This window comes from Dermacentor albipictus, chromosome 3, assembly GCF_038994185.2.
Source record: "Dermacentor albipictus isolate Rhodes 1998 colony chromosome 3, USDA_Dalb.pri_finalv2, whole genome shotgun sequence".
In the NCBI taxonomy this organism is placed as follows: domain Eukaryota; kingdom Metazoa; phylum Arthropoda; class Arachnida; order Ixodida; family Ixodidae; genus Dermacentor; species Dermacentor albipictus.
In genome coordinates, this window is record NC_091823.1 from 21,158,783 (window position 1) to 21,177,090 (window position 18,308).

General features: G+C 46.5%; 1 long non-coding RNA gene across 1 annotated transcript in view; it reads right to left on the bottom strand.

The window, feature by feature from the left end:
* Positions 1-490: 490 nt before the first annotated feature.
* LOC139057823 (uncharacterized) overlaps positions 491-18,308 on the bottom strand; it is a 28,137-nt gene continuing 10,319 nt past the window's right edge. Inside the window, exon 3 of the long non-coding RNA XR_011513018.1 lies at positions 491-975. This is a non-coding gene — a long non-coding RNA (uncharacterized lncRNA). The remainder of the gene's footprint in view (positions 976-18,308) is intronic.

Genomic DNA, 18,308 nt, shown 5'->3' on the forward strand with positions numbered 1-18,308 from the left:
ATCAATGAGAACGCTGCATCTCAGAAGTCCCGGCCAGGAGACCATCTGTGCCTAGAGAGTTTGTCCTCGTTCATTGTTTACTCAATGACAGGTAGACTGGAAAAATTCTTCCTTTGCATTCAGCCGCCACCGACAGTGACACCACGTGACGTCACTCGACTGACCAGTTAAAACATTTCTTCCTTTACAGATCCACCGGCAGTGATACCACGTGACATCACTCTACTGAACCCTTAAAGCTAATAGGCGAAAGATGCAAGGTCGCCTTGGACAAATGTAGTTCTACCTATCAAAACGCCAGCCAGACTGTTTGCCTCCGTTTACTCAACTTTTATCCCTCTCTGTTCTTGCATCTTTCGGCCACCAACTTGACAGCGTACGCGTTGGTGTTACTCGTGATGTTGTCTCAAAGTACGCGAAGAAGGCTTCGGCTAAACTGCAACGTGTTCTACAAAGCACATGTTTAAAACAGGTGCACCAGAGTGGAACTTTCTCAACGTCAAACCAAAATTGCTAGCTTCAATTGCGCCATGATGCTTGTGCTGCAGTTGTGGAATAAAAAATAAATGGCCTAATGCAAGTTGCCTAGTTTGCTAGTTACCGTATATGCCGCGCTTTGTGTCGTTCACTTTCGGTCATCATTTGACCCCAGCTCACTCCCCTAATCCTAATCAAAGGAAACGTGTTTATTTGCAATGCCTTTTCTGCTCTTTTCTTTATATTTGGCCACACGGTGGGGTCAGACTTTCGTGTTTTATTCGTTCCTGTGGCGCAGATGTCTCGCAGCCTTTTCTGGCTTCCCTGTCACGTACTATTTCATCCAAAAAGCATTGTCGCCCGGAAACTCCGAGATGGACACCACTAAAACAGAGAAAAGTGAAGAAATCCCATGTTGAGACGCAAAGACGGATATGAGGGCTTCTTGAGTGCGGAAGCCGCGGGCACACGTCGTCGACTTGGCAACGCCGTTGAGCTCTGGGAAGAAGACAAAGAAATGGAGGCCAGCTTAAATTAAGTTTGGTGCGAAATGGGCTACGGCTTTTGTCAGGAGAATTTCGACGAAGCACAAAAATTTAAAGGAAAGAACACTGAGACGCTGGCGCGCTAATCACGTTTAAACTTTGAACCTTCCCCCGGAAATTCGGTTGGTTGCTTCGGCCGCACACGCGACAAATTTTTGTAGCTGCATCGCACGCCCACTCTGATTTTGTTTCAGGGGTGCACGCGTGCGTGAGCGTTTGTTTTTGAGCTTTGTACACGGCTGTAGTCGTGTTGATAAAAAGTCAACAGCGCTTTCACGGTGCAGAACACAATTTTTCTTCTATCCTTTGAGTCATTGTAAGCCTAAAAAAAAGTAATTCTAGGCACGTGAGGGTAATGGGCATAACAAGCCGAGAAGACTTAAAGCTTGGCTCGAAGTTTGCTTTTGTTCGACAAACAGTTCAAGGTGTCTTAAGGCCACGAAGAGAAAAAGCCTTTTAGACGAAAGCGGCTTTGCGTAATTTGTTGCTTCATCTCTTTTAAAAACACTCTTCTTAACGCTTACTTATATATTTAGTCAGTATTCAAGGTCTAATGGTCCTATTTCGTAACTGCTAAGCGATCACTTTCACCAGCAGCGTGGTTATCGCCACGTTTTTAATAATTCAAATATTGTTTAAGATTACATCTGTTGCAAGTAAGCGGAGATGTGATTATAGCTCCAGAGTTTCTGGCTTACAAATTTTGTATCTGCGTAAAGCGTATACCATCACAGTGGCATTTGTTATTGAAACAGTTCTTGAAATACGGCAGGCACACTTAGAACAAGAGATGCCATTGTAAAAAGAAAATAATGACAATCAAGACTGCCAAAAAATAATTACGAAGTCACGAAAATGGTGCTACATTGGTTCAAATGGCTCAATTGGAGTGTGTTTGCTTTTGTTTCTCGTAAAACTGTTGTCTAGCGTTTTTGTTCTTTTGAAATATATTGCTGACATTGGGAAGAAATAATAAAGTGCTATGTTTGATTTGATTGATTGAAAAGAAGAGCGTGTTTTCTTCTTTCCTATATATGCTTGTTGTTTAATGCCTGTCCGAAAACTTTTGCTGATTTTTGCATTTGATATGCGTTTCACCTGCTGTGTGATGGCGCACAGAGAGAACTCTTATATTTATACAACATATCTTGGCAAGATGGCATGGTACCCGAAGGATGGAAGACAAGCCGCTTGTTCCCTCTCCTGAAGCAAGGCAAGTCCCCACTTCAACTCACCTCATACCGCCCAATAGCGCTGGCCAGCTGTGTGAGAAAGATAATGGAAAAGATTGCCCTTGCCCGCTTGAAGTGGTACCTGGAACACTACAACCTTTTACCAAATTGCATGGCTGGTTTCCCTCGATATCGCTCATCAACGGACAGTGTTGTTGATTTCGCTACGTATGTCCAGCATCAAAATTCACGCAAAAGATAATCTGCAGCTTTGCTCTTGGATGTCAAGGGAGCATACGATAACGTATCTCACGAGGCTATCCTCGGTGCTCTTAAGATGGTTGGCCTAGGTGGTCGCGTTTTCCAGTGGATTTCTCATTACCTTTTTATAAGATCTTTCTTTATGTGTACCGGCGATGGTAAAACCGCGCGACACTACGCCTACCGAGGTGTTCCTTAAGGTGGTGTACTAAGCCCTACCCTATTCAACCTCACACCCATTGGCCTCGTTGATCATCTGCCAGCAGCGATCAAAATATCAATGTACGCAGATGACACATGTATATGGACTTCAGGATCGGCGATAGAAGAGTGGCAAGGCTGTTATTGACTCGTTTCGCGGCTGCGTCGGTTCTACCCATTCTCTGCTTCCTCTCCTCCCTTCTTTCTACCATTCTATCTATTAGAACGACAGAAAGCTGAGGTAGTTGGTAAGGATTCATTATGCAAAAAAGAGGGGAGGCGTGCAGACAGTACACAAGAGTGTTGTCCCCTTCTATACTCTTGTGTCGTGTCTGCACGCCTAACCTCTTATTTTGCATAATGCATTCTATCTATAGCTTCCCTCTGAATTCGCACATTAGTAGAAAGTTTGTAAGCGCTACAACTTCAGGGGGTCACGGCTTTTGCAGTGGGTCACGGATAATTACAGCTGTCAATAGGCTAATGTGGTTACGCCCAGGGAGCTCCGAGGGCATTGTGCGCATTCGACGGGGTGCAAAGGTCCAAACAAGTTTCTCGTGTCGCCTTTCCTCTAGGCCATGCTCCTGCCACATGCACACCCGCTCTGAACCACCCACCGTCGCCGTGTGCCAGACAGCAGCACTAGCAGTGGAAAAGTCGAAGGAAGACGCAAGGAAAGCTTGGCTTTACTAGCTTCGCTTTAAAAACCACTGAGTTCACGATGATGGAGTCAGCGTCATACTTGCTTCGTCTTCTCATGTTCTATTAACACGACGCACCACATTTTACGCGTTTCAAGCGCACTCATGAGCCTTATGTTGAACTTTGGTCTTTAAGAAACCGCAGCGCCCTCGAAAAAATTAGCAGGTTACAGTGTCAATTTATATAACAATTTCCAGATTCTGCCACCTGTAAGTAAGGCTGCTTTAGTTTATGTGTTCTCACCCGACTTTTGAAGCACAGAAGGTCTATTGATCCTAATCCTTACTAGCATATGAAAAGACAGGGCTCTAATCGTGGCTGTATGCTATTATTCATAAACGTGAAAAAGTCATGAATATGAGATTACCAGATGAATCTTCAAAGCTGTTCGTATCAGGCAAACGCAGTGAGAGTTCATGTTATACGAAAGCAAACCGCAGCTTTTAAAGAGCCACGCCATACGCCTAACTACCCATTTTAAAATTTTTGTTACTTCCTCCATTTTACAGAGTGCGATATTTTTCCACGCGGATGCACCGTTAAATATGTACTTTGTGTATATCCCCTAATGAAGCTGGTCCGCCACAATCTAGCCAACCTATCCATCGCATTTTCGTCTCTGCCGCCTGATATTTGAGGCTTTCGTATCGCGCCTCACAATGCTGAACTCAAGCTCCTCTTGACAGGCAACGAAGTCGGGCATACGCTCTTCTCATTGCGCGTCACTAATCTTCAGATCTGTGAAATACGTGTGAAAGAATCTGCAAACTTTTCAGAAGAGGTTAGCACAAAGCTATAAGGTGCCCTAGGTAATTTCACGAAGCGTACTCCCCTTCCATTATGCTCCGCTATCTTAGCGCTGTTTCCTGGGCCAATAGTTTATTTTCTCGCTTCCACTAAATAGGTGCCCCGTGAATTAAAGAAAAATAGTTATCGACATCAGCATAGAGGATTTTTGGGTGTAATAGGTGATAAGCCCACCAACCGACATCAGTAGTCTTACGCAATAGGTCTTTATTGAGAATAAAGAAACGTAATTCCTAATTAAATTGGAATGAAATGTTGTAACGGAGCACATGAAGTAGCAGCTATAGCTAAAACTGGCGCTCTTTAGAGTCAGGAATCGGGAGCCGCAACATCACGTCTTATTGGCCGGCATGCATAATCGCCACATCGCTGGTGCACGACATAGCCGGCTCTACAATTCACCTGCAAGGTGACTAATGCCAGCGCTGAAATTTAAGCTTAGTGAGCTTTACTTAAATCCGCAAGGTGGCTGGGGGATCAATTAGTAAACAAAAATCTACGTTCAATCAAATTGTGCCAGAGTACTAGAACTCAAGCACGGTGTGTCCCTCATAAAGGAACCTGCTAACACGAAAAAAAAGATAGTTTATTGTGCTCACGTGATTAGAATATTATTAGGCATGAAACAAAATATTATTTTCACGGCGAGTGATGTGCTGGGTGCATTCAGGTCGGTAACAGTGATTACATACTCGCTGACTTCCACATGGTCGCGTATAGCCGATCATTGATATCAATAAACCTATTTATGTCCCTCTCTACTCGGTACCTTCTGGTAGAAATCATCCCTAGAGTTTTCTTATTCTCAAAGAGCAAATCAGAGAGCTTAAACTCATGAGGAAACAAAAAATTAACAGCAAGATGTTAACATTCCTCCACTCAAGTGGTATCCCTTTCCCAATAACATTTGGCTACGTTAACGGTTATCTGGGAGGGTTTCTCTGGCGATGGTTCAAAAACAGTTGAAAAACAGTTCATCGACAGATAAATTGGCGCTCGAACTGAACGTGATTAGATAGGAGTTATAGGCTCGTTGCGATCAACGTGCTATTAATTTGCAAATGAACCCACTTGGTTTATATCAGCGCACAGCGAAACAGTAAAATGTCGAGAAAAGAATGTGCGTACCGTGTAAAACAATCTAGCTGGAACCGTGAGGCGCGAACCAAGCCGTTTATGTGAAAATTCGTCAGCGGGCAAAGACCACGCTCGAAACATCAAAGCACACGCTGACGGAAGCGCGAGAGATGGTGCGAACAAGGTCACAGTCAACAGCAACAGAAGGACCACACAGCACGACAAAGTGTCGCAAAGCGGCTACAAGGACAACACATGCGCCGTTGAATTCATTGCAGTCAGTGAAGCAGTTGTCCTTACACAACTTTCGCCTGTATGTGCTACCACGGTACACTCTCACAAAGTGAGCGCATTCGGTTTTCCAGTGGTGCTTGCGAAATACGTGCCGACCTCGTTTGAAGCTGACCTGCATAATGTGAACAGCGAATAATGAGCGAGGAAGGAGTTGTGCATCTGCTCAGCGACGCGGAAGGAAGGTGTTCCATATCGTCGATGATCTGTGCTGAGAACACCCGTATACACCCATATACACCCGTGATGTGTACGACATACTGTGTAATCATAGTGGTCGTTCTCGCCTTTGTCCTCTCTTTATTTCTTTGTTCGCGGGTAGAGTAGCAAACTGCACACCCCTATAGTTAACGTCGTTTAATTTCCTGTCCTTGATTTATCCTTATCTCTGAAGTCACACGCATTCTGTAACAACGCTTGACTGCTTTCATTTAATTATGCCGTCAAAATTTTGCATAACGCTGTTTTCTTCTATTCCCGCCTCGACGAACTTTTAGGCATACGATTAGACTGCAGAACTAACACAAACTACTGCGTGCACAGGCGCTATCCCCTGAGAAGCGTCACAACAGCTATCCACGCTTCCTAAAGGAGTTTATACCTCCACATGCTTTCCTCATCGCACAGTCCACTTGAAGCGCTAAGAATGTTAGACAAACGTGCATTAGAAATTATCGAGTCTTCGCAGGAATCAATTAGCTTGGAAACGCTTTTTGTAAACATCAGCTTAGAAATTCTGCGTACAAGCTGAAAGACGTATCCCTACTCCTTAAACTCGGCCATCTATCCCAAGTCGCCTTTCATGCGCTGCCGTCCCGAGTTATTCGATTCGCGAATCGTTGACGTTGATCGTCGCGTACGTGCTCGCCCTCTTCGCCTCCTCCTATAATTTCGAGGAGCGGGAAGCACCGGATGCGACTCGAGAACATCGGGACCCGGAATAATTGCCACGCGGTATGGAAGCGCCCGTGCACGGATCACCGCTTTCTCGTCCTGAGAGGCCCGCATCAGGCCCTCGAAACGCTGTCGCCCCGACGCTCGCCTGCTTCTGGGTTCGCTATACTTCCGGGTGTTCCGAAGTGTCAGAAAACTGGCAGTGTGTTCATCTTTTTTATTTCTTTTTTTCTGAGCAGGTGTGATTGCGTTCGTCAACGACGCGATCTCTCCTCGAGTGCAAGCCACTTAGATCAGTGCGATGGACAAGAACGACTCCGAGAGTTCCTTTTCCCGTGTCATGTGTCTGTTAGGTTTTGACAGCGTCGTTTTGTCGATGTCCATAGTCAGTTTTCCTGCTCCTTGCTTTTGCTTCTCTCTCTCTGTGTCTCTCTCTTTCTTTGTCCGCGTGTTCTTGGGTCTTGAAGATCAATGCTTCTTGATATGTTGTCGCCCATTTGTCTACGACGTAGCACCGGGACTGGAAGGTTGACCGACAGCTTAGTTTCCTGATTGCAAATATTCTGTATGGAGCCCTTTATACCTGTACGGACAATTCTTACGTTTTTTTTATTCAGATTCCCTGATGGTATTTCATCTTTTCTTTGCCCATAATCGAGGCCATCACAGATAAGGAAGTTCGGGTACCTCACGAGAGTCAGCTCTGCAGAAAAGCAAAATTTTTGAAAATCGCGCGATAAAACTTCGGTTCTCTTGCTCTCGCCAACTCGCATTATCTTGCAGACATTGCATTGAAGTGCCACAGACTATCCTATTAAAAATAACGCAATAAATTAAATCTCAGTGTTAAGTGCCACAGTGAGTCAAAAATGTGGTGAGTGACACCGATCCTTCATTTTTCCTTGCATTTCGTTTACGTCTACAAGTTCCTAAAACACTACATGTTTTGCTACTTGCAAGTACCGTTCCTTCATAAATTTTTTACAGAGGAGCTGCATATGTGTAGCCTCCCATAGATTTTTCAATGTCCATGGATGGATGGATGGATGTTATGAACGTCCCCTTTGGAACGAGGCGGTGGGTTGCGATACCAAGATCTTGCTATTATACTGCCTAATTTCCTACCTAGGTTAAACAAGAAAAAAAGAAAAGAAAACCTATGAACTCCCACAACCAAATTTTCTAATACCCTATTGCAAACTTTGCTTTTGTACGTCTCCGGTTTTTGTAATTTCCCTACTTTTCTTCCACCAATCCTCCAACTGCCTCTTACTAATCGCTATTGCGCACATGTTTACTTTTCCGCTGCTCTCGCTGAGCCCAAGTGCTTCAAGGAGGCCAGAGGTGCCTAAATCGACAGCTGGGCAGATGTCTTCACATTCTAATAAAGCATGCTCCATAGCTTCCCTAGCTTTACCGCAGCTAGCACATGCTTCTTCTTTCTTCTTATATCTCGCTTTATAGGTGCGTGTTCTAAGGCATCCCAATCTCGCTTCGAAAAGTAATGAGCTTCCCTTTGAGTTATCATTAATTGTTTCTTTCTTGATTTCGTTTTTTCCTCATAAGTAGTTACTCATGGCAGCCTTCTTTTCCGTTGTTGCCACCCATGAGATTATTTCAGCCTCTCTCCCTTATCGCTTGACGTTCTTTGTTGCTGTGTTGCCCACCCTACAGGCCGCGTACTTGCTGGTAAGCTTCCTAGTTCTATTGCTCCACTGTGAATCAATGGTTTTCCTGTCCAGATACCTCAACACTCTACCATTTACTTTCTTCGGGAGTGCTCGACAGGAAGGCGGGTGCCGCGAAGCGGGGAATACGGATAAGCGACGCAGATACCACGCCAGTAAATTAAACGAGCACAAGGGGGCGTGTGTGAACGTTTAGATCGACTTTCTGGGTAGACATTTCCAATTCATTTGTGTGGTGTGCGACAAACCATACAATTGGTTCGTGAATGAGTTGATAATGATTGGTAATGTTCAAGATATCGGGAAACGTGAACATAATGCGGTTTTCACAGCTACCCCAGTGCCTGACTTAGCCAGCTGCTCGGTTTGGCTGCGCCGGGGGATCACTAATGGCCATAGCGCACATCGATATTTTGGTGAGACAGGTGGTTGCTAACAAGCCCATCTGCTGCATTTCCGCACCTGCGCAAAGAACCCAATGGGCAGATCGTATGGTGCATGCGCTGGTATGGGGAGGCCGTGGGTGGTGCGCACTGCCGAAGAGCAAGCTGTTCACGAGCCCTAACTTTGGGAGCGTAGACGTGAGCGAGAGCGGCGGGTGGCATCAACCAACGAGGAGCAAGCCGAGGAGGCTGCTGGTAAAGGCCGATCCACACGACGGACCAAGTCCGCGGGCCGATCGTTCACGTGATACGACGTCACGGCCCGGCGCGGTCCGGTCCGGGGCAGAGATCATCCACGTGGCGGACCGCCATAGCAGACGGCAGAGCAGACCAACCAGCTACACTCTCGGCCAGAGTGTTATCATTGTTATCATTGCGGCTCGAGTCCCACAAAGCCGGGAACTGCTCAACGAGGGACACAAAATAAAAAACCTCCTCGTCACTCTAAGAGGACACGGTGTTTAAAAAACATACCTGCTACACGCACGTGTAGGCGGAACGGCGGACATGAAACGACTGGCTTGACTGGCTTTTGCTGAGACGAAAACTACATTAGATTTGGCTGAAGACACTATGTTGCCTGACAACATTCATTGACTACGCCAAAATCGCTGCGGCTTGCATGCGGTCCGCCGCCAAAACTGCAACGGGAAAAGCCTCGGCGATTTATTGGACCGCGAGGGCCGCGCTCTTGCGCTGGCCAAGGGCGGTACGCACGAACTGGTGAAAAAGAGCAATTTGATCCATCGTGTAGATCGGCCTTAAGAGGCGGGCTCGAGAGGAATGCCTCTCAGATTGCGACGCAATGAACGCGGCGCAGTGACGGAGGTACCATGCTCGGAAGGCTGGTACAGTGGTACGGACGCGGGATTCCACCGAGACTTTGCGGACGAAGCGTTTGGCTTCAGTTGTCGTGTGCGTGACCGATTGTGATTTGAAAACAACCTATCAGTGATTGCGAACATTTCTCACCACAATGTGTACAGCTCCGCTGGTGATACACCTTTTCAGGGTAGAAAGGCCTTGAATTTTTTTAGAGCTTATTACTGTGGAAGTTGTTGCATTGAACAGCCAGGTTTATTATGTTTGTATTCTAATGTTTCATTTCCCATAGTCACAAAGGGTCTATGAGAGACGTGGTAGTGGAGGATTCCGGAATCATTTTGGCCATCCAGAGCTCGTTCACCTGCACCTGAATCTAAGTACTCCAATTACACAAGCGTTTTCGCATTCCGTCCTGCCGAAATGTGGTCGTCATTCCCGTGAATTACCCGCCATGGTTTCTCAGTGGCTATGGTGTTGGGCTGCTGTGCACGAGGTCGCGGGATCGAATCCCGGCCACGGCAGCCGCATTTCGATGGCGGTGAAATGCGAAAACACCCGTGATACTTATATTTAGGTGCACGTTAACAAACCCCAGGGGGTCGAAATTTCCATTACGGCACGCCTCCTAATCCGAAAGTGGTTTTGGCAAGTAAGACCCCATAATTTAATTCAATTTCCAATCCTCGTGAATTGAACCTGCGACCTCGTCCTCCGCAGCAAGCGTCATATCCACTGAATCACCGCATTAGCTGTTAAAACCAATGTTAATTCCATATCTTGTGTCTGTTTCCTACTTTCCATTTGATACAGGACATACATCGATGTGCCGGGGTAATACTGAAGAATGCGTGGTTAACTATCAAACTAACGAAAGTCAAACTTACATACAACAAGAACAGTGTGCGTAACTTTCAGTAAATAAAGGTAACTTAATGGGGGAACGATAGTGTAATGTTGCAGAGCGCGTGTTTTACCCGTGCCAATTGCGTGCAACAAATAACAGATTAGAATTTTTCAAGACGAATTATAAGTATGAGAAAACAGCCTCGTTGTTTATTATGTCTCAATTAAGGTCCAATTCACGCAACATATGACCTCCAGTGAGCGCTGCCTAAGCCTACAGCCTTTGTGTTCTCCCATGCTGCCAGAGGAGGTAGCTGCCATAGTCGATTTGTGGTGGGTAGACGCCGTAGGAAGGCTTTTTTTCGGTGTGACTCTCCATTCCATCGTGTGCTGATGGCAGATGACGCGCCAGCAGCGCTGATCTATGACTCTCAAACAAATGCAAGGTGTTGGTGTGGGCTGTGTAGCGACTTGTGAGGTCGTCACTCGGCCAAAGTATGTGGGCACAAGGACAATCGACTTGGCCATAATTGCCAGCAAATTCATGTCAGTCGCCATGTCTGGCCTCGGGCTTTAGTTGTCTAAGAGAATTTAAAACTGAACTTAAGAGAGAGAGAGAGAGAAAATAATGCAGAGAAAGGCAGGGAGGTTAACCAGAGGTTGTTCCGGTTGGCTACCCTGCGCAGGGGGAAGGGTTAAGAGGGATAAAAAGAGAAACAGAGTAGAAGGGGGAGATAGAAAGGGAGACAAGCACGAACAAAGCGCGTACACTACAGAGCGGTAGGGGGCGGCATTCTTAGAGTTTGTCGTGAAGCCCCGTAGACCGCAAGAACCTTACTAGCGCGTGTAAGGCCTTCAACGCGGATGTCAACTGCGACGTTCGGTGAGTAGCAGAAAGCGCGCACTGAGACGCTCACCTACGCGAGCTGCCCGGCTAATGTCATGAAGCACTGGTCTATGAACTTGTTGATGCTAGGTGATGCTACGTTCGATGAAATGGGAAGGGAATGGTAAGAAGCACAAAAAAGAATGGCAAGACATATGCTCATGTTTGTGTTAGCACAAAACAATCAATTTACTTGATTACGAAAAAAAAAGGCAGCGGGAAATTGCTCGCTGAGAAGACCACTAAACATACAGTGTGATGCAACTTGAGAAATTTTATTGAAACGTCCACGTATTTATAAGAAAAAAAATTAAAAAAATTGAATCGTCCTGACGGCATATAAAATGTGGCCGTATAGGCGTCGAAGTTCCTACTTATAAGAATAATATTCTTCAGCAACTCTGATAGCGTCGACGTAACAATGGCTGCTTGTGTACGGTCAAACGCTCATATGCTGCGGCCTAAGGCTCGGCGACCGCGCGTATTCGGCATTCACCGTACGTATTCAGTAAGGATATAGCCTCTGTAAACCATCCTTTCATTTCTGTTTGCCTAAGATTATTTTGTGACCGTAAAAAGTGTCATGTTGAGAATACTTACAGAAATGGCCAGAAGGGCTGCCGCATGGTGTTTTTATTGAGCGCCGGCAGCCAAACCTATGAAGTGCGCGCCGCGTTATCCCTCATACTTCTGAGAGGCGCTTCCGATAGAGGGCGACTCCTTAAGTTCTCACCGCCAATAATCTTGAATCTTATCCTGTAAAACTAGACTAAAACAAACAAGTCGCGATGGCGAAGTTTGACATTCAAGCCAGGCGGGCGAACATGTTTCCCCAGTGATCGGGAAGCTCGGAATCAACATTAAATAATTCTGCCCAATGTGTGCAATCTGTACGTACTCCACTCCGGTGTCTTGGTGGAGCACAGGGCGATACGAGACCGAGTGTTATCTCGAAGAAATAAGGAAGCGGAAGCGGAACAAAACGTGAGGCCACATTCTCCCTCCGCGCGGAAACCAAACCCGGTGTGTTGTTTGGCTGTTGGTCCGTTCGTGAGACAAGCACGCAGAACGAACAAAGCAGGCAACCGTGCATTGGTTCCAAGAAATGGCGGACAAATTAGCCTGCGCTGAACTTAAAGACGAGATGATGAGGTTTGCAGGCGAAGACGTCGGAAGAACGACAAGGAAACGTGGCTAACAGGTGACAAAAACAAACAACTGACAGGCGAAGAGCCGTGCTCGCATAAAAAAACGGTCGATAGTCTAAATGGATGAAAGTTAAACTGTTAAATAACGATGTGTGATGGCTCTGCAGATAGGAAACTGCATTGGGCAGAGACTTCGCGTGAACAGGAGGGCGGAGTAAAGGCCGAGAGCGCCAGGTTGTTTGCGTGCGTTCGAGATTAGCCGCATTATGTCATAGCATGGCGGGCCTGGATACTGCTCGATAGATGTAGGCCGAGGCTGTCTGATGCATCAGCTGCGAGAGAGAGAGAGGAGAATGCTGTGTGTTTACAGACATCCACGGCCCTGGTATAAACGAAGCGAGGCGGGTAGAGGAGTAGACCCGCCGTAGGTGGCCGGGACCAGCTGGGCAGGGATTATCTCGCCCTCCCGCGCAAACAGTAAACCCGCTGAGAAGACAGGTCCATGCGATGCGATGACTGCAGAAAAATAAAATGAAGGCGCGACTAACAAAGCTAGCTATTAGGCGAGACACTCACGTTTCGCATGGGAGCGTTCGGGTTAAGATTAAGGCAGATAACGGTCTTTCTTTCAGTTCATGCCGCTTGGCGAAAGAGAGGATTGGAGAAAAAACGAAAGAAGGCGACAATGAACGGCAATCAAATGCAACCGCTCAATTTTAGGAGGAGAGCGTGGGACATGGTGTGTGCGTGCATTACTTCCGCTCCCACGATTACGGATGAGTAAGGGCTTCCTGTCGAGAACGGGTCTTCGCTTTTATATGCATTTCGAGCCTTCGGCTTGATAGGTTACTGCGTTATGTAGCAGCTTTATTCTTTGCTGTGCGGGGGGAAGGGGGGGGGGGGTGCTCGCAACGTTCGCAACCTGATAGCGTTTTTGTCCTTTCTGAGCTGAGATGGGTTTTACTCCCCGAAGGCTCCCTCTCAGCCTGGCGTTTCCTGTGCGTTATCCTACATATGAAACGTTCCAAGTTTTCCATCTTATCGACATTTCGTTGGGCTTTGCTATGGAAAATACCACTGCATGTTCCTTTTAACGCGTTCTTCAGCGGTATTGCGGCCAGTGCTTGGTCAGCGATGTTGGGAGCTCGAGCGATGCCAGGGGTCACCGAGCGAAAAGGGAAAAGCCACATCAATAGAGAGTCCAGTAGTCTGCTTTTCGCACGTAGCATCAAAAAAGCTTTCTCGGCATTTTGAGAACGCCTGAAAGTGTTATGACATACTTCCAAGAGCCTACTATAAAACGAAAACAGCCCGCAGCGCCACAAGGCGTAGTACGTTGCAACAATGTTGAAGGAAAAGACCAGTCACAAAAGACAAAGGACAAGAAGAGATCTCCACACCACAACGTCTGGAACTTTTCCTTTTTGTCCTTCGTCTTTTGTGTCTGGTTTTTTCCTTCAACTTTGTACTAACTAGCCCCGATGTCAACCATTCTGCTGCAATGTAAGTGCCATGAAAGTGGCAGTTACAACTGCTTTGGAGACACAAGTTTAAGGTTTGATTCCAAAGTATGCTGAGATAATGCAAGGTCATTTGGTCTCTTTGGGATGTTGCTTATAGTCTACGCGGTTTGTTAGTGCTCGTCTTTGTTTCTCTCTCTGTCCCCTTTCCACTCTCTTTTTCTTTTTATCGCCCTTAACCCTTGCCCCGTGCAGGGCAGCCAACCGGAACTACCTCTGGTTAACCTTCCTACCTTTCTATGTCTCCTTTTCTCTCTCTCTCTCTCTCTTGCTGATAGCGAAGTTATAAAAAAAGATAAACGAAATCAGAAGAAACAGAGGGTAACTTGATATTTATACAGTGCGTGAAATGGATTGAGTGAAATTTCCTGACTGAAAATCTTTTGAGGGGCATTTGAGTATATAGCATATGCAATTAGCTATTTCTTAGCACTGAACTTCCCTTTGTACCTTAGTATTAATATACTAACCCGCCGTGGTGGTGTAGTGGCATTGGTGTGGCGATGGTCAGCCACTGAACATGGGTTCGAATCCCGTCCAAGGCGGCCGCATTTCGAGAGGGGGCGAAATTAACAAAGAACGCACATGTACTATGCATTGGGTGCACGTTAAAGAACAGAACCCTAGGTAGTCAAAATTAATCCGGAGTCCTGCACTACGGCGTGCCTCACTATCAAATCGTAATTTTGGTAGGTAAAATCCCAGAATTACTTTTTTAATACACCAGTGGGCAGAGCTGCGCTAGATTTAACAGAAAAAGTCGAAATCGGCATGGTTATGGCTACTGTGACTTGTGGGGAAATATGAATCACCCTGAAAATATTTATAATAATAATAATAATAATAATAATAATAATAATAATAATAATAATAATAATAATAATAATGTCACCGGAAGAATACTTTTACTTCTAGTAAGAATGCTCACCGTGTTATATGTCTTTTCCTTTTCATTGGTTCAATAACATGCTTGCCTTGCCAAACATCACGGAAATATTAAATCTATAGTCTTACAAGCTCAGTGTACAGCTAATGCATACCGGGTAGTCCAAATATATCCGGAGTGCCCCAATAAGCTGCCTGATAATCAGATGGAGGTTTTGGCACATAAAATCCCAGAATCTCTGTCTTTTTTACGCACAACTTTGTGAAGTGTTTCGAACGCTGCACACGTGTCTTCCCAGCTTACTATCGTTCTTTATTTTTTTTTCGGGAGCTTAGGAAGCTTTGTACCAAGACAATTATAGCGTTCTGTCGCGCTTAAATTGAATACACTGGGGGCGTGAGTGAGTGGTGAAAGAAACAAGATGAATTTAAATAAAAGAATTTGAACTAAACACTGAGATAAGCGCCGACGGGGAATGATTTCAATCACGTATATCATAATTCCATCGTGCTTAGGGTACCCACTTGGCAAGCGTGAATCATCTACTACACCTGAAGTGCTACATATTTACTCCATCTTGCCCTCAAACGAGTTAGCGAGGTCGATCGCGCAATCAGATCGACGCAGTCGAGCGCGAGTTCTCCCCCCTCGTTCACCCACCCGTTGTGTTACTGCGAGGGTAAACAGCGTCGTCTAGAACCAGCACCACACGTCTGGCTCTTGCAGTACGTGTGCGGTAGTCGAAAGCGGGTAGGCTCAGAACACCGACATTTACACAGCACGTCGATATTACATACACGTACGCACTAACGTTCGCACGACTGCGGACACGTCGGGCGTGCGTGCCGCGTGGACGCGTGCTCTTACATGCGCTCACGTGACCGCTTCTCCACCCCGCGGCTACAAGCTACAACAGGCTGCGTTCATCTCTCCTTCGCAGTCGCCAGCGCGAGCAATGGAGAGGGACCACGAGATTACGAGGGGAGGAGGGAGGCGTTCGCTGACCGCATCCTCCCCGCGTATCAAGTCGAGAGACAAGGAAAGCAAGAAGAGAAAGCGGGTCGCAAGCACTCACGCCCGCGCGAGCACTGCCACGCGCCTCGACGCGTCACCCCTCACGGCGGGGTAGGTCCCCTTCCTCTGGACGCTACAAATAAGGATTTATGCGCCCGCACATCGTCTCCCTAAAGCCCTCCAGACGCGGACCCTCTTTGGCCCGTTGGTCACGTGTTCTGTTTTCGTTTCTTCGCCGCTCGGCCGGAGCATGCGCGCCACTCGCTCAAGAACAAGAAGCTCCCCGCCGGTTGCGCACCGAAGGTCCAGGCCCCTGAGACACGAGGCAGTGAGCAAAGCCCTGCGCCATAGGGAACAACGAATCCGGTCGCACCGTGCCTCCTCTACGCGAACGGGGCGACCGGGCCCGTGGCGTCATCGGTCACAAGCAGCGGATTATCTGTTTATGGAGAGGAATTGGGTCGCTCGGCTACGGCGACTGCCGGCGAAAAATCAGAGGCTACGCGCGTGGTACAGCGGCGCCGAAACGTCGCGCGGAACCCGAGCTGACGCGATTGGTTCTTTGGCGCCCGCGCGATCGGGAACCAACGTGACACGCCCGCGGCACGCGCCCCTTCGAGCTCGGCGCGCTCTCGATCCGGAAGCCGGAGCGGCGGCGGCGACGAAAATTGGATCATGACTGAGGGCGAGTGGTGCTTCGCGGGATTTCCTACGGGCCGCGTGTGCATCGCATCTGGCGTGGTGCACCATTGCAACGCAGCACCGAGAAGCGAGAACTGCATGCTCATTGCTCTTACTCTAAAACGAAATTGGGAGACGCTCGGGGACGCTTTTCGCTGCCGCAATTATCTGCTATAATATGAAATACAGTAGCCTCTCTTCTATTAAATAGCAATATTAGAGAATTAAAAAAAAAGGCTAACTGAAAGAACGCCCTCTGTAGTGCCTCTTTTGTAGTGACTCTTTTGAGCCTGAAGTAGATTTGTAACATGAAATGAGAATCTAAAAACGCCAATATGACATATTCCATGGTGAGCAATTACTAAAAAAGGAAAAAAAAAAGGACATGATTACCGATGAATTTCTCCAGTGTGCTTATCTTGGACAGTAAACAAACCATCATATTTATGAAAAACTGAATAAAAATTGCCTCTTTCACATGAGCTATTGGGAGAAAGATGATTGGTGGTAGCCGTACTGTATAGAATAACACATCGCATCAGTACATACAATTATATGATCCAGCCACTTGGCTTTGCTAGCTCCATTGTAGCCACAGAAATGTGTCGGCGTGTTGCTCTCATAGCAGAGGGCCGATTCTCAGAGCTATTTATGGAAGCGTCCCTTAGCTAGTTTTGTCTGTATATAATTTTCCATATTTTACATTGCTGCGACAAAGTGAGAAAGTGTAAAGGGTGTCCCGACTATCATGCACCAAGGTTTCGATATATGCAAATATCACGCAGCTGAACAGAACCAAGGTATGTATGTATGTATGTATGTATGTATGTATGTATGTATGTATGTATGTATGTATGTATGTATGTATAATAATATTTGGGGTTTTACGTGCCAAAACCACTTTCTGATTATGAGGCACGCCGTAGTGGAGGACTCCGGAAATTTTGACCACCTGGGGTTCTTTAACGTGCACCTAAATCTAAGCACACGGGTGTTTTCGCATTTCGCCCCCATCGAAATGCGGCCGCCGTGGCCGGGATTCGATCCCGCGACCTCGTGCTCAGCAGCCCAACACCATAGCCACTGAGCAACCACGGCGGGTATATGTATGTATGTATGTATGTATGTATGTATGTATGTATGTATGTATGTATGTATGTATGTATGTATTAAGGAAAATAAATTAGGATGCAAAAAACACCCGCTACACGCACACACCCACACGCAATATCATTTCGAAAAGACCCTAGAGACACAGGTGCTCCCTAGCAACTGTTTTATTGATTGAAAGTGTACCCAAATTTCAACTGTCACGCATACCCCCTGAACATCAAAGCCACACGTATCCAAATCACGCACACAAGTACGTTGTTAGCGTCTTGAATAAAAAAGAAGAAAGAAGTAAAATTCAATAAGAAACAGATGAAGACGGATCACTGACACACTGGGCTTTAATCTTTTTTGTGAAAAATCCTTCTGGTGCCACACGAGCCCTTATTGCATAATCTGTGGATGTTCTTGCATAAATGTGGGTGTGAGCCCCGATATTGTGAAACACAAATTCTTGGGAGAAACTCAAGGATGAAGGCTCATAATTCAAAGTTCATGGCGCAAGCTAGATGAGGACAGAGAACACAACGACAGGACTAAAAGAGCACAAACTTAGCTGCAGATAGGTTAGGGCCAGACAATGAAATCTTCCTTACCTCAGTAAGGAAGCCTTCATTGCAGTGAGGCTACCTTATGTCACTCTGAAAGGTTCCTTACTGAGGCGCCCTCGGTAAAGGCTTCCTTGGTTCTTCCTTGGTACTTCCTCAGCATAAGAAGCCAAACAATGAAATCTTCCTTACCTCACTAAGGAAGCCTTCATTGGGGTGAGGCTACCTTATGTCACTCTGAAAGCTTCCTTACTGAGGGGCCCTCGGTGAAGGCTTCCTTGGTGCTTCC